Genomic DNA, 17,418 nt, shown 5'->3' on the forward strand with positions numbered 1-17,418 from the left:
AAAAAGTCAATCCAGTTCAGGTTGGAAGCTGTCGACCGTTCAGGTTGGAAGCTGGTTCAAAAAAAGAAGGAAACAGCTCAGGTCTCTTGCTTTTATAGTTGTTTCCTGTGGTCTTTTGCGCATGTGTGGATTTCCTTTGAAAGGAGAAGTGATGTTGTCCATGTATGTGAGTACATGTGTGTACGTATGTGAGTACATTTGTGTACGTTAGCGTGTGTGTATATGCACGTGAATGTGAGTGTATGTATGTGTGTGTATGTGTGCACATATGTTTGTGTGTGCGTATGTGTATGACAAGAAAAAGGCTTGAGATGTGAACGCATGTTTTTGTGCGAGACTAGAAAGGCTCGTACAAGAATCACCTTAAACCCGAAAAATAGGGCAGGAATCATACTCTAGTAGCGCCAAATTCTCTTAGACTCATTTTGAATTTGTTATACAACTATCTGAAAGGGGGGGACCATAGATTGGAGCTCATCTACATCAACCAATTTAAGTCTGCTTATTTTTGATTACCCCCCCCCCGCCAAAGGGTCAATGACCTTTTGACCCCATTCCTTTATCACTAACAAACACATCCTGTCTTTGTTATTGTTGTGTCATATATATATATATATATATATATATATATATATATATATATATAGAGAGAGAGAGAGAGAGAGAGAGAGTTCTATATTTTATAGAGGGAATATAATAAGCTGAATAGGTATATGTATTTTAGAGCTATATTAATATTGTGTAAAAAGATTAATAATTGTAAATTATAAATCAGTTTCAAAGGAAAAATAAACCAAATCAACTATATATATATATATATATATATATATATATATATATATATATATATATATATATATATATATATATATATGAACAAATGATTAATAAAACATGTTAAAAGACATCTTGAAAAAGAGTTAAAAACATATTTAATTTTAAAAAAGGAAGCACAAGATAAGTGGATAGTCCTTAATCCGCGGAGTTTCGAAGAAATACTCTCCTTCTCATCAGAGGGCAGGAATTAGCAAAATGCAGGATCGGATTTTGCATATAAAAGTATTTAATGAAACTACAAGTCAAAGATCTTACTTGGTTAAAAATGGGTGAGGTAAGGGGAACAGGAGGCAAAAGAAAAATAATAAAAAGATTTCACATGAATGGATAGTCCGGTGAAGGGTAAAAATCCAAAAATGGTAAAATATATATATATATATGTTGTGTCTGTATCAATAACAACACGAACGCAGAAAGTAAAGGTAAAACAAATATATTAAGACGAAAAGATAATACATATTTACAAAGGTGCAGTTGTACTGCAGTTGGAAGATTGTCCAGCAGAGGGCGTGTTACAGTCTTTCCCGGAGCAACCGGCACATGCGTCTTGCCTATCCGGTGTTCGAACACAGCTTCCCGGTCTTGCTGACTTGATACCTTTATCTATATCTTGTTCACCCACGTATGCTAATTAGTGGGCGTCTCCACAACAGTTATGGAAGTCATCGAATACACTTGTATTTTGAACGCTGTCTTTTATCTCAACAACCGGAGTTGACCTCGTAACCCCTCCCAACCTTATTCGTTCCACATATCAGAAAACCCATGGTTACACTTTTAAATGTGTCTACTTACGTCTTTGGACATGGCGTAATAATTCAAGTCTATTTGGTCACCCCCCCCCAGACAAAAGGAGAGTGGACCTGTAAATTCACCCTTGTCTGTTCGTCTGTCCACACTTTTCTCAATAACTACTGCTTGGAATATTTTGAAATTTTGCACAAACATTAAACATGATATGAGTAAAAAAAGTAACAGAATGGATTTTCCGGGAAAACTCCGGTTGCGCCCCCTAAGGGTGCCTTTCGGGTTAAAATGGCTAAAATTGACACTTGTAGGCATATTAAAAGAAAAGAATTGATGCCTTGGGTTTTTATAAAACTTTCTAAAAATTTGTAACTAACTGATTTCTATATAATTTTGTTTGTCTATACTTTGCGATAACTCTTGGGTGTGCCCCAGGGGCTCTTTTAGGGTTAATAAAAACACTCCATTTTTGGGACTATTTTACCATATTTGTCCATAATTTTCTATGTATGTCTATTTAGCAGTTTTGCATGGTGCTGAACTCAAATTTAAACATGTTAAGGCCTTGAGGACTTTTGGGGCTAAATGGGGAGAGGGGACAAATGATGGACTTAGTCATTTCTTTTTTTGCATGGTGCAAAACTCAAATTTAAATATGTTAAGACCTAAAACTACACCATTTGTTCACTTTCACCAGGATTTGACGTCCCCTGGGGACTTTTGGGTGGGTGGACAAATGGTGAACGTAGACATTTTTTTATGCCTCGTTCACTGTGGACCATGCATGCTTCGCTTTGGTTTTTTTTTTTAAATAAACCTTATCCTAACCCTAACCTTCTTCATACATTCTAAAATAAAAAGAAAGAAAGAAAAACAACACTTATTTTTAATATGTTGTTTTTGCAAAAAAATAACAATACTTAATTTTTAAAATTATATCCGGTTTGCAAAAAAAAAAAAAGCAAAAATCCGTACTTAATTTTTAAAAATATGTTGTTTTTGCAAAAACAACAACAATACTTAATTGTCATGTCGAAAATAGTACTATATTAAAAAATTACGAAAATTCATCAAAATAAGATTATTTATAGTTAAAAGTAATTTCTACGGAAAAGTGGGGGGAAATTGCGTTTTCACTAGATACAAACACCTTGAAGATTGCGAAATTAGGGGGCATACTTATCCCCCCTTTTACCACTTTAATAGCTGACGGGTCAATGATAGGCATATGTGATCTTTTGACCCCATTCCTTTATCGCTAACAAACACATTTTGTCTTTGTTATGGAAGGCATCGAATACACTCGTATTTTGAACGATGTCTTTTATCTAAACAACCGGAGTTGACCTCGTAACCCTCCCATCCTTATCAGTTCCACATATCTGAAAACCCATGGTTACACTTTTAAGGTGTCTACTTATGGCTTCAGAAATTGCATAATAATTCAATTTTTGGTTATTCTTTAACTAGCCTGGGTGCCCGGCATTGTCCGGGTGTTTAGAGATGTGTGTTGAGCAAAAAAAAAACAAAAAAACAAGGTTGTAGTAGGCACTCTTGTATCCCTTCGACGAAAATACCCCCAACAAAACCGACAAGCAGCAAAGTCCCACCCCTTCACAGTTGAGATCCCTAGATGTAAGAAAGCCTTCTACTCTATTAGTTTCTTCCTCAGAACTGCTAAACTTTGGAATTCCCTTCCAGGTTCCTGCTTCCCCAACTGTACTGACATGCAGAAGTTCAAGTGTAATGTAAACAGACATCTTGCTGCTCAACTCCCTACATAGTACGCCTGCAACGTATGTCCCTTATAGTAGCCCCCTACATCAAAGTGGCAACGTGCCTTGTTTGGGGTGAAAGTGTAATAATAAGAAGAAAAAAATACATATATGTCTGCCTTTTTTTTTTGACACTCTGCACTGAAGATTCTCGAAAGGTTGAAACACTAGTGTCTGTAGGTATTTAATTATTATAGTAAATAATTATATATATATATATATATATATATATATATATATATACAACTACTTCATTTACTCACATAAAATTAATATACGAAAGTATAAATTTATGCGTAAACTTTAAGTATTTACTTCAACAGTGCTCAATACGTAGGTAGAGCTAGTTAGTAAGTTATAAAATAAAAAATGACTTAATCGCCATATATATTTTATAACTTACTATATATATATATATATATATATATATATATATATATTTATTTATTATTTTTTCATAAGTTTTTATTTCGGTTTCGATTCAAGTCATATGGATATATATTTTTTATTTTTGAAATCACAACTTTATAACACATAAATATCGACAGAACATTAACTCTATAATAATATATACGAAATCTGCAAGAATTAAAATATCATATTTAAGCGTACTTTATGACCGGGCTACGCCGGACGTCTATACTAGCTTAGATAAATACTTTTGCAGTTTTAACAAAAGAGCTACAACAATACGAAATCTGCAAGAATTAAAATATCATATTTAAGCGTACTTTATACTTAGATAACATCAATATATTACATATGAATGAGTCCCCTGTGGAATTTCCACAGGTCCTGCTAGTCTATATTTCAATAGCATGGCGTGTGTGTTATTTATTTTGTGTCATGCTTACATCTTTTTTTCTTCCGAGTGACTGTCATTTAATTATGACCTTCCATTTTTTGTAAAAAATAATTTTACCAAGAATTCTTCGTAAGTTTCGGTTTCAGTTTTGATTATACTGTAGGAACTCAAATTATATATATGTGTGTGTGTGTGTGTGTGTGCGTGTGTGTGTGTGTAAGGGCAAATCAATAAATATAAAAGCGAAAATGTATGTATGTGTGTTCCTTTTTCTGTATGTGTACAAAAGGCTTTTTTCAAAGAAGCGGTCGCTCGCTTCACAACTTTTTAAAAAACTTTTTATAGCACATATAAATCGTAATATCTCACAGTTAACAACGAAGCTCGCCTGTCTACTTAATTTGCTCGATTTCGGCAAGATAAATATTCAACATTTGTCGCTCGCCACATGTGGGTTAGGGTTATAACATCTTGGGAAGCGTTCCCGCCCCGCAGTCAAACTTGACCTCATTAACTCATTAAAACGGGCACCTGCCAAATCCAAGTAATTAAATAAATTCAAACGTGTTTCCGTTAGCATCTCGTGGTGGAGCAATGGTTAACGTCGCACGTTTTTTTTTCACACTTTAATTTACAACTTTGCCTCAAGGGTTCGGGTTCGATCCTCATACTTACGGTTTTTTTTTACCCCCCCTCCGGGGTTTCCACACACACCTACAAACACCCGGGCAACGCCGGGTACCCCTCGCTAGTAGTTAATAAAACATGTTAAAAACACTTTGAAATGAGTTAAAACATATTTAATCTGAAAAGGAGACACTTAATAAGTGGACAGTCCTTAATCCGCAGAGTTTTAAAGAAATACTTTCCTTCTCATCAGAAGGTAGAAATTAGTAAAATGCGGGATCGGATTTTGCATACAAAAGTATTTGATGAAACTGCAAGTAAGTCAAAGATCTTACTTGAAAACAAAAAGTGAAGCAGAAGGAATATGGTGAAGAAAAAGGTGATTTCACGTGAATGGATAGTCTGGTGAAAGGTAAATAATCCAATGACGGTAAAATCCAAAAAATGTAAATTAATTGTAATTTTATTTTATATATATATATATATTCATAAGTTTTGGTTTCGGTTTGTTGGAAAGCAGGAAACGGAAAAAAGTTCCACGGGCATGCAGTTCTATGAAAAAAGGGTTGTTCATGGAATCTACATTTAGGTTTAGGTACAAATAAAGAGTGGGGGAAATTATTGATAGTGGTTTAAGTTGGACGAGTGTTTTACACGAAAGTTTGGCGAGGGAGGACCATAGATTGGAGCTCAGACGAGCACTTGCCATGAAAATAATGATATAGAAGAGACAGGCTTGCGACGTCTCTTCTGTGAGATAGAGGTTGTAGGGAAGAGAAAAAGAACATCCCTTACGAGGCTACGAAGTCTATTTTGAACTCTGTCGAGGCAGGATAAGATCTTTCCAGCAGCTCCTGCCCAAATGTGGCAAGAGTACTTCATCCTTGGATCTACTTGGCTCTTATACAGATAGAGAATTGCATCAGCAGTGAGATATCTACTGGAGTGATAGAAGGATCCCATCATTTTTCCAGCAGCCTTGGCAACAGATTGTAAAAATCGACGTAAATAAATCTAGCCGCTACATGCGTTCTCAAATCCTACATATTATTATCTACGGCCTATATAAACAGTTCTAAGTAATAGTAACCCCCCCGGGTGCGTGTGCGAGAAAAACCTTTGCCAGACATACACGAAATTTGCCTTTCATATATATAGATTTTTGACCCCTTAAAAACTATTTTAACCAGCTAAAGACCCATAAAATTCCAATCATTTGGGGCCTCTAGCGCTGCTCTGCAAATTTTAGGTTCGGAGGAGATAGAGTTTGAAAATATGGAGACAGACAGGCAGACAGACAGACATATAGGTTTTTATATATTAGATTTTATAAAACATTGTTAGATCAAATAAATTAGTTAAAAAAATCATTACATGTAATATTTATTTCTTGTGACTTTCTTTTTTATGTGAAATATTAAAAGTTTTTTTTTTTTTTTACAGAAAAGTATCATATGTCAAACTTCGGTAATGGTGTGTAAAACGAGACCCTAAGTTTCAAAGATGGCGGCAGGTCTGTCAATTGAGGTATGGAAGCACATCTGAAAGGACATCTTTCAAGCTCCTTGGCCTGACGTTCACGGGAAACATGAGCTGGAGCAATTACATTGAAAGCACTGCCAGGACTGCTGCAAAGAAGTTAGGCTCTCTCTACCATGCTAGAAAACTACTAACACCCGAAAGTATCCTGTACCTCTATAAGGCCACCATTCGCCCATGTATGGAGTATTGTTGTCATATTTGGGCTGGTCATCTGCTACTAGTCTCTCGCTCCTTGACAAGGTTCAAAAGAGAGTCGCCAATCTGATAGGTCCTGAACTGTGATCCAAGCTTCAGCCTCTGTCCCATCGATGAAATGTAGCATCTCTGCCTTTTCTACAAGTATTTTAACGGTGAATGACGAACTGCAAGCACTTGTGCCCCCAAAACGTAAACACCCTCGACAGGCAGGTAAATCCCACCCCCACACAGTAGAGATCCTAGATGCAAAAGATCTTTCTATTCCAGTAGTTTCTTCCCCAGAACCGCTAGACTTTGGAAATCCATTCCAGGTACCTGCTACCCCAATTGTACTGACATGCAGAAGTTCAAGTGTAACGTGAATCGACATCTTCCTGCCCAAATCCCTACATTTTTTTTTACATAGGCATAACCACATCAAGACCAGAGACCACTCGAGGATAAGATCTAAGAGTGTACAGTAGTCAATTGAATAATATAGTAATTGTTAGTAATAGAAATAAGGTAAATTTGTTAACTTAAGTGGAATGGCTCATCAAGAACTTGTTTACATTGGACTTGAAGGCAATCAGATTGTAGTCAGCTGGAAAGCAGGAGAACGGAAGACAGTTCCACAGGCGTGCAGTTCTAAGAAAGAATCTTTGTTCAGTGCATCTACATTTAGGTTTAGGCACAGAGTGGCGGGATTATGGATAGTGTTTTCAGCTAGACAAGGGTTTTACATGAAAGTTTGGCAAGAGGAGGCCATAGACTGAAGCTCAGTCGAGCATTTGCCAGAGGCTACAAAGTCTATTTTAAACTCTATCAAGGCAGGATAAGTCCTTTCTAGCAGCTCCTGCCCAAATGTGTCAACAGTACTCCATCCTTGGACATACCTGGCTCTTATATAGATAGAGAATTGTATCAGCAGTGAGATATCTACTGGATCAATAGAAGGATCCCACCATTTTTCCAGCGGCCTTGGCAACAGATTTAATGTACATGTTCCATTTCAGATCAGGAGTAAAGGTCAAGCCCAGAAGCTTGTCAAAACTCCGTAAGACGAGAGCCATTCATTTCAATTGATGCCAGATGGGGATCAGAACTAGGTGTGTCAGAAACTTTGTGAAAAATATTGAATAATTCGACCCCCTGTCTTTCCAAGCTTATAACTACTCGAAAAATGTAATTTAAACCCTCATTTTTTTCAATTAAAGGAGCAAGGACCAAGGTTTCATTTAAAAAAAACAACAAAAAAAAAACAAAAAAAAACAACAACGTGATTATTAAAAAAAAAGGTTTTAAACTTCGGACTTTACAGGTAAATTTATAAAAAACACTTTTTTGTTTTAAATTTGAATATATTATTTATTGATTTTTTATCTTCAATTTGTTATATATAAAACTTTGGTGAGTAAATTAATTATTTACTTTTTGATAGACATTTCAAAATGGGGGGGCGTGAATTAAAAAAAAAACGTTTGTCTAAAATATTATATTCGGTTTATTAGAAAGAGCATAAAATTTCACATTGACCCTGAAAATATCGTAAAAATAGAATCAATAGAAAAATTTTGATAGATTTTTAAAGTTTAAAAATTGAAAAATACTGAACTCGTAAAATTCAATTAATTTCATTATTGTTTTTTAAAAATATTTCTATTACTTTTTATACAACTTTAATAGTTTATTTTGGAAGTATAATCCATAAAGAAAATAAACAACCCACTTTTAAAAGAGAAATTACGAGTTTTTTTTATATTTTATTCGCAGTTTCGTGTTAGGGGTGTCAAAAATTCCTACAAAAATTCTGATACACCTAGTCTATCATTACAGACAAAAAATATTGCAGCCATTACATGACATAAGTAATCGAAAATATTTTTTTCGGAGTTATGTCCCCTGCGTGTAGACTCCTACTGCCTACTTTACAACGTCTAAGAAAAGGCAATTTTACCCAAGTTTCCACAAAAATTACTTTTAACTATAAATAACTTTCTACTCGATAATTTTCGTAATTTATGGATATATTACTATTGTTGGCATAACAAGTAAGTACGTAATATGATTTTTGCTTAATAAACACCCATTTCTATATCAATGCAAAGTTTTTATCTGACACCATCTCCGGCGGATTTCAAGTCGCCTATTATTCTGGATCGCCAAAACCCAAAGGGTCAGCATGAATAAGATCTATATTGTCCCCTGCGTGTAGATCAGAACGTGTTAGGGGTGTCAAAAATTCCTACAAAAATTCTGATACACCTAGTCTATCATTACAGACAAAAAATATTGCAGCCATTACATGACATAAGTAATCGAAAAAAATTTTTTTCGGAGTTATGCCCCCTGCGTGTAGATCAGAACGTCAAACTTCGGTAATGGTACATAAAACGAGACCCTAAGTTTCAAAGATGGCGGCAGGTCTGTCAATCGAGGTATGGAAGCACATAATTGATACAATATTTCCGCTATTCTTCAAAACTGCTTACTTATATGTTTGGACAAAATATTAAGATTTTTGGTATTAGAAGAAATACAAGAACGCAATATCTCGAGAAATATGCCGGAATGCCGAAATAATATGCAACGGAAATGGTTGTCACTTACCGAACGTTGTTTCTTCGGGATTTGCAATGAATTGCTGGACCACTGATTCGACTCTGTCGAGAGACTTCGACACCACATTCGGTGACGTATCTTTGACTTTGTTGTAAACGTCCTGAACGCGATTTAGCGTCCAAGAACCCATCGGAACATAATTAATGCTGTTATTGATGACGGACAAACTTCCACGGACCAAACTAAAACAGGAAAAGAAAATTAAATTAAATTCAATTTCGGAATAAATTCGATAATTGTGGCCTGATAAACCAACCCAAAACCTACCTTACAAAAGAATTGACAAAAATCAGTAGAAACCAGTGTTTTTTGTTGTTTTTTTTTAATCTGAAAACTCCATTTATCGACTACAAAATTTCGTCCCAATAGTGTAGAAGCGCCAAACTTGTTTTAATAAAATGATATTTTCTTACGCAGACTTTTCAATAAATGTTTTTACAATTCATATATTTATACATTTTTATGCAATAATTAAATAAATTGGTTTTCAAATATTTTTGTGTTCGGAAAAGAAAAATCTTCTTTGCTATTTGCTTGCAGTGATTTTTGACAAAACGAAATTGGAGTTATCGCCCCTCCCTAACAATGGCGCCATTCGGGTAATGCAGAAGTGTCATTGAACACGTTTACCTTTAAAGTTTATGCTAATTGTTGCCTGATAGACGAACACAAAACCTACCTTAAAAAACTTGTTTTCAATGGGTTTCAGGTATGCTGAAAACAAATATCACATTTAAAATCGGCGCCAGCAACTAGTTTTCGTGATATTGAAAAGATACTTTTCTGCATGTTTTGTATAGTAATGTAACGCGGCGGCCATATTTGTCCATATTTATAAAAAAATTATTTGATTTCCAGCTGAACATTTTCCTTTTAAAATAACGATTTTTATAAGTTTTCCGATAACATTGCTTTTAGCTGAAATTCAAGTTATTTGATTTTCGTTATTATTCCGAACAAGCACCCAAAAGTTATTTGTGTTATCTGGTATTCAATTTTTTTGAAGAGTTAGTAAATGATAAAAATATAAAGTATAAAAAAATGACAACGCGAAAGTACTTACGAAGCTAGCAGCCATTTGCAATGTTTGTGTTTATGGTCGCTTACGGGAAAGAAGGCAAAAAGGCAGGGATTAAATTAGATAAACAAAAGCAGGTTACGTAATGTTATGCTATACAACTAATTTCAAGAACTAAATAGTGTGACAGTTAATACAAGATATTTTGAGACAGCGTTAAGTGGCGGGGAGAGAGACTTTTAAAAAGCACATGTTATATGGCACAGCGTTGTAAAACGTGTGTGCGCAAAAAGACTTTTGCAAAGATAATGAAACGTGTGGTTTTGGAAGAACCACAAATAAATGTATTTCATTTGCACTTTAAAAAACTGTGCAAGTCCAGAATTCAACCTAATTAAAAAACAAACAAAAAATTTTTTGATGTACGACCGAGAACGAAGATGTCATGTTCAAAAAATCACGTAAATTGATCAAATATAAATTTTTTTTATCTAAGAAAATCAAATTTTATGAGGAAGCGAGAATGGTGTACCATGATCTGCCATATTTAATAAATAAAGGGAGACAACTCAATTCGAACTATCGAGATTTTAAAGCCAACCTTGTAATGGCTACGGTATACTATACAAAAAAACTACTTGATCAATTTACGTGATTTTTAGAATATGACATTTTCGTTCTGTGACGAGTATGTACATGATAAAGACTTTCTGGTTCTGATATCGTGTGATTCTTTCGCCCAAAGTTCTACTATAGCGTTATTCTTACCCTATTTTTCGGGTCTAAGGTGATTCTTACCAAAGGAGGATAGAAAAAAAAAACAAACAATTCTTGAAATTATTTTATTCTTTTCTATAAAACATGCTGAAAAATCCATAGAACTAACTTTAAACAATCCAAATTAACTTTGGTCGTCAATATTGCAAAATTGAATTTTCATTAATTTAGTAAAAAAAAAATATTAACAAAAACTTGTTTAATGTATATATATATATATATATATATATATATATATATATATATATATACTTCAGAATAAGATTCAAACATTTCACGTCATAAATTTTTAAATTCATTGAATGACTAAAAGTTGGTGTGTGTATATATATATATATATATATATATATATATATATATATATATATATATATATATATATATTAGAGAGAGAGAGAGAGTTTGGGGAGTTCAACCTTTCAAACTGTACTAAAAAAAAAAAAAAACTGGTACTACTATCGTGTGATTCCTACCCCATTTTTCGGGTCTAACGTGATAGAAAAATTATTTTATTCAATAAAACATGAAAAAATCCATATAAAAAACAAACAAAAAACCTTAAACAATCTGAATTAACTTTGGTCATCAATATTTCAAAATTGAATCCCTAATTTAGTAAAAAAAAAAAATTAATTAACAAAAACTTATCCATTTATTTATTGTAAAATTGAATCACTAATTTAGTAAAAAAAAAAAAAAAAAATTAAAAACTTATTTATCCATTTATTTATTGCAAAATTGAATCATTAATTTAGTAAAAAAAAAAAATTAATTAACAAAAACTTATCCATTTATTTATTGTAAAATTGAATCCCTAATTTAGTAAAAAAAAAAAAATTAAAAACTTATTTATCCATTTATTTATTGCAAAATTGAATCATTAATTTAGTAAAAAAAAAAAATTAATTAACAAAAACTTATCCATTTATTTATTGTAAAATTGAATCACTAATTTAGTAAAAAAAAAATTAAAAACTTATTTATCCATTTATTTATTGTAAAATTGAATCATTAATTTAGTAAAAAAAAAAAAATTAATTAACAAAAACTTATCCATTTATTTATTGCAAAATTTAATTTTCACTAATTTTGTAAAAAAAAAATATTGATTAACAAGAACTTATTATTTATCCATATCATATTGTAAAATTGAATAATTAATTTAGTAAAAAATTAATTAACAAAAACTTATCCATTTATTTATTGTAAAATTGAATCACTAATTTAGTAAAAAAAAAAAAAATTAAAAACTTATTTATCCATTTATTTATTGTAAAATTGAATCATTAATTTAGTAAAAAGAATATTAACAAAAACTTGTTTAATGTCCTTTAAGATTGCTACAAAGTGATTTTGATCTCCTTTCAAAACACACCAGCAGTGTTCATCCAAGTGAGACTGGAGTAGATACTTCATCCCCAGCTAAAAGACGTCCACGATTGTACTTCATCTAAGGGTGACTTGAGCAGATGCTGTGGAATTCCTCGCTTTTTCTTAAAAATCTCAATCTTGCTAACTTTGTCCTCTCAATTTATTGGGTGTGCGCACCTGTATTTGGATCTACGTAGTCTTCTTGATGATTGACGATTTTGTGATCGTACTGAACTTGATAGGAATTAACTTTTTTTTTTTTTTTTTTTTTTTTTACATAGGAGTCACCTTTTATCAAGGCCCGGAGTTCACTCAAGGATAAAGGTTAAAGAGTGTACAGTAGTTAATGGGGCAATATCGTATTAATTGTTAGTCATGGAAATTTGGTAAATTGGATTATTTAAAAAAGGGACAATTCATCAAGAATTTGTTTACGTTGGACTTGAAGACAACCATATGGTATTCAGTTGGAAAGCAGGCAAACGAAACGGAGTTCCGCAGGCGTGCAATCCTAAGAAAGAAGCTTTTTTCATGGAATCTACATTCAGGTTTAGGCACAGATAAAGAGTGGGGGAAACTATTGATAGTGGTTTCAGGTAGACGAGTGTTTTATGTGAAAGTTTGGTGAGGAGGTATAGATTGGAGCTCAGATGAGTAGATTTGTTTATCGCACGCGCGTACCAACATGGCGGCCAGTGAATTACAGTGCGTAATACAGGTCTTTATGTATCGAAAGCTACTTGTCTCTGCAAAATTTAAATAAGATTTTCGTATTCAGCATAGTCGAAAACCTCAAAAAGTCGTCATTTAAAAAAAATTGTGGAGGTGGCCGTAATGTAAAAATTTACTTTTCTTTTTTTTTTTACATATGTGAAAAAAAAAAAAAAATCACAGTTTAAAACTGATAACTATTTTCTGTTGCACATTCACGTTTTTAAAAAACTGCTAAAACAGTAAAAAATGTGACACGTTCATGGTTTTATTTTTTTCATGTTTCTGTAAATAAATTTATTTTTAAAATACCTAAACAGTTTGAGAAAATATATAAGATATTAACTTAAATAAGCAGAGTTATTTGAAAAGATATACGATTAAAAAAATTGGTACTTGTGCAGTTTAATCAACATATTAAAAAATGAAAATATCGAAAAAAAAAAGAAAAAAAAGTTATATTGTATCCGTTGTATGTATAAGTTCTCTGAAAAAAAAAAAAAAAATTCACTTAATTTAATCGAATAGTTTTTTTTTTTTTTACAGCGGAAAAACACGTTTTTATGACAGCGCGCTCAGAGGAGCCATGTTTGGATTTTTTTAACACGCCACGGGGAGATAACTCGGTCCAACGCGCAGAGATCCCTCTCCTAATGTTAAACCATAGCTTTTCTTCCTAAAAATCGAAACATGGCTACGTTTTGCTCGGTATCATAAATTGTTTTTTCGCTGTAAAAAAAATTACTCGATCAAATCAAGTGAAATTTTTTACGACGTGCCCCAAACACCCTAACCTCCCTATGTTAAGAACAGCTTTCGGAATAAACCCCTCATGTTAAGAACGGCTTTCGAGGTTGCGGGGTGTTTATTCCGAAAGCCATTCTTAACATGGGGAGGTTGAGGTACTTATAATACACTGGGTCAAGTCGTAAAAACTGACCAATTTTTTTCCGGATACGTAAAATATAACTTTTTTTTTTTTTTTTCGATATTTTCAGTTTTTAATGTCTTGATTAAACTGTACAAATACAAAATTAAATTTGATTCATATTTTTATTTCGTGTTGTTTTTATTTTATTTTCAAAACTTTTTTGAAGGTACTATTTGAGGCAAAAAAAAAAAAAAAAAAGCCGAAATCATATTTGATTGGTTGGTTGGTTGTTTTACGGCATAACAACCTTTTTCAAGTTATTTAATGCCGAATCCAAAGATTGGAAAGACATTTTTTTAATAGAATATATTTGTTGTTTTCAAGTCGTTTTCTATTTAAGCCATAGTTGGGACCCTAACAGGTACTACCACTCTGGGTCAGAGTGGACCTGGGAGAAATAGCAATTAAAGGGTGGCTCCACACTCCCCAAAGTCCGCAAGATGGGGCCTCACCAGTCACCACTGGATATAGTTTAAGGTCATATCCAGGAGCATTATTTGAACGTGTATGAAAAAAATAAATGTAACAAAAATAATATTTAGTGAAGAAAATATAATAATAAAAAAAAAAATTAAAAAAAAAACATGCGAAGTATGAATGGGTTTGTATTACTGTACACATAGATTCAAAAAAGTTGTCAAAAAACAAATACATAACAAATAAATGTTATCAAAGGCAAGATAAGTTACTTTACCTAACTGGATATGTTTTTAAATGTTTTTTATTTGATGTAACATGTTTATTCAGCTCGAAAAACATAGTGTTTACCGATGTATTGGAAAATTTAAAATGGCGCCCGACTCTCTCCTGAACACGGTAAGTTTGGGAAAATGAGTTAAAAAATAAAAAAATATACAAAATACTGATAGAAACTAGCTCAATATATGTTACCGTGACATAGGCGAACATATATTCGGTTGGGTTTTAACAATATGTTGTAGAATTTTTTATTTTTTACTCATTTTCCCAAACTTACCGTATTCAATAAAGTCGAGCGCCATTTTTAATTTTCCAATACATCGGTAAACACTATGTTTTTCGAGCTGAATAAAAACATTAAAAAAATTGTCCCGTTAAGTAGAAAAGTAACTTATCTTGTCTTTGATAACATTTATTTGTTTATATATATATATATATATATATATATATATATATATATATATATATATATATATATATATATATATATATATATATATATATATATATATTTTTTTTGACAACTTCTTCGAATTTATGAGTACAGTAATACAAACCCCAAAAAGTGTATGAGATTTTTTACAAAGAAAATGAAAGAAAACCCCAGGGTAGCAGTCATTAATTGAAACTCGTTTACGCAGGGTTCACGCTCCTCCTGAAGCGCCAAAAGTAATTCTTACGGAAAATTGGGTAAGGCAGTAGGAGGCTAAAGGCAGGGGGACATAACTCTGAAAGGAATACTTTCTGCAATATTTGTTTTTTTATAGTGATATAGGGTTTTTTTTCTTTCTTTTTTTTTACTAAAAATACAATAGCAGTTGTTCTACTCCATGATTTTTCGTAATTTTTGGATATATTACTATTTCCGACATGACAAATAAGTACGTAATATTGTTTTTGCTTTAAACGATATATTAAAAAAAAAAAAATCGATTTGTCGACTATATCTTAACAAGTACCCAAATTTCTGTATTTGTTTTGGTAATATTTTACGACGTGCCCCTGCCCCCCCCCACTGCCCCAGTGTATTATAAACACCTCTCTATGTTAAGAACGGCTTTCGGAATACCCCCCCCAGTCTTGAAAGTCGTTTTTAACATGAGAAGGTTGGGGTGGTTATTCCGAAAGCGGTTCTTAACATGGGTGGTTGGAGGTGTTTACTACGCTGCCCGCTGGGGCAGGTCGTAAAAAATACCCCTTTTTTAATTCTTAGGTTGAATTCTGGATAAAAACCAAAAAGCCATAGGGATACAAACGTTGCTTAACTCAGTTTCCGTTTAAAAAAAAAAAAAAAGGTATTTTTTTTAGATTAGGTCCACCGCCATAATTTTCTTTTCAATGACACCTTTTATAAATTTTCGACTATGCTGAATACGAAAACCGCATTTAAATTTTGCAGAAATAAGTAGTTATCGAGATATAAAAAGTTGTATTATGCATTGTATTCTTTGGTGGCCATTACGCGCGTGCAATGTCAGTCATAGATGAGTAGAGTTGTTTATGGCGCTCGCGCGTAAAAAGATGGCCGCTAAAGAATACAATGCATAATACAACTTTTTATATCTCGATAACTAATCATTTATGCAAAATTTCAATGCGATTTTCGTATTCAGCATAGTCCAAAACATACAGTAGTCGTCATTTAAAAGAAAATTGTGGAGGTGGACCTAATCTGAAAATTTACCAAAAAAAAAAAAAAAAAAAAGAAAATAAAAGGGGGGGTTAAATAAATGAACACTTACTTTGTCGCCATAATTTTTAATCAGTATTGCACTATTGCAATCTGAACGGACGTTTGACTGTTTTTAGTCTTAAGTTTTGACGTAAGTCTTCGTAAAAACAAATAAATAAATAAATAAATAAAATAAATAAATAAACAGTCAAAAGGCACTGGAATGTGATCAGGATTTTTTGTTTGTTTGTTTTCGTTGTTTTCAATTTTCACAAATAAATATCCAAATCTTAATGGATGACCTTTTGATCGTAATTTAATTGTCTTGACACTATTTTTCTTTTTTTTTTTTTGTACTTCGATTTAGAGAGAGAGAGAGAGAGAGAGAGAGAGAGAGAGAGAGAGAGAGAGAGAGAGAGAGAGAGAGAGAGACTACCGAAAGCAAATAGGACTACCGCAAAGAAAATGACTGTCACGTGCAGAGCAAGATAAGAGGACCAAATCGTGGCTTACTTTCGGTGGCCGTGACCAAATCCACAAATGAAGGCCAAGAATTCTTTCTTTCTTTTTTCCGTCTTCCTTTCTTTCTTTTTTCCTTTCTCTAGTTCTTTCATTTTCTTTAAGTACCTCCAACGCACAAAACAGATTTACCCCCCCCCCATATATAACCCGACGTACCTATTTACTATGCCTCCCCACGGGACAGAGTTAGACACCAGGGTCGTTTTTTAACGCGGAGAAAAGGTACAAAAATAAAAATTGTCTCAGTCGTGAAGGATTTCTCCTCCACTGAAAGAGAACAAGAAATAGAAGTGCAGCATCTGAAGAACAGATGGTATTTATTTGCTCCCCCACCGAGCAAATTAGGCACAAGGCCAATTATTAATGTGAGGAGTGAAGGGAGGGGGAAGGGAAAAAGGGGACCAGCTCCCGAGAGGTGGGAAATGGGAGCTGGTTAAAGGTCAGGCATACGGGGTTGCCCCCACATCTGGTCTTTGCTAGTCATAGCTAGTCATAGCTTGCAGTATCTGCCGGAACAGATACTACACTTTCATCCCGGCCCGAAGGCCAAGTAATTGTTGTAATCTAATTTAATATTATCATCAT

The sequence above is a fragment of the Euprymna scolopes genome, chromosome 46, assembly GCF_053919585.1.
Source record: "Euprymna scolopes isolate OS-2025 chromosome 46, ASM5391958v1, whole genome shotgun sequence".
NCBI classification, from domain to species: domain Eukaryota; kingdom Metazoa; phylum Mollusca; class Cephalopoda; order Sepiida; family Sepiolidae; genus Euprymna; species Euprymna scolopes.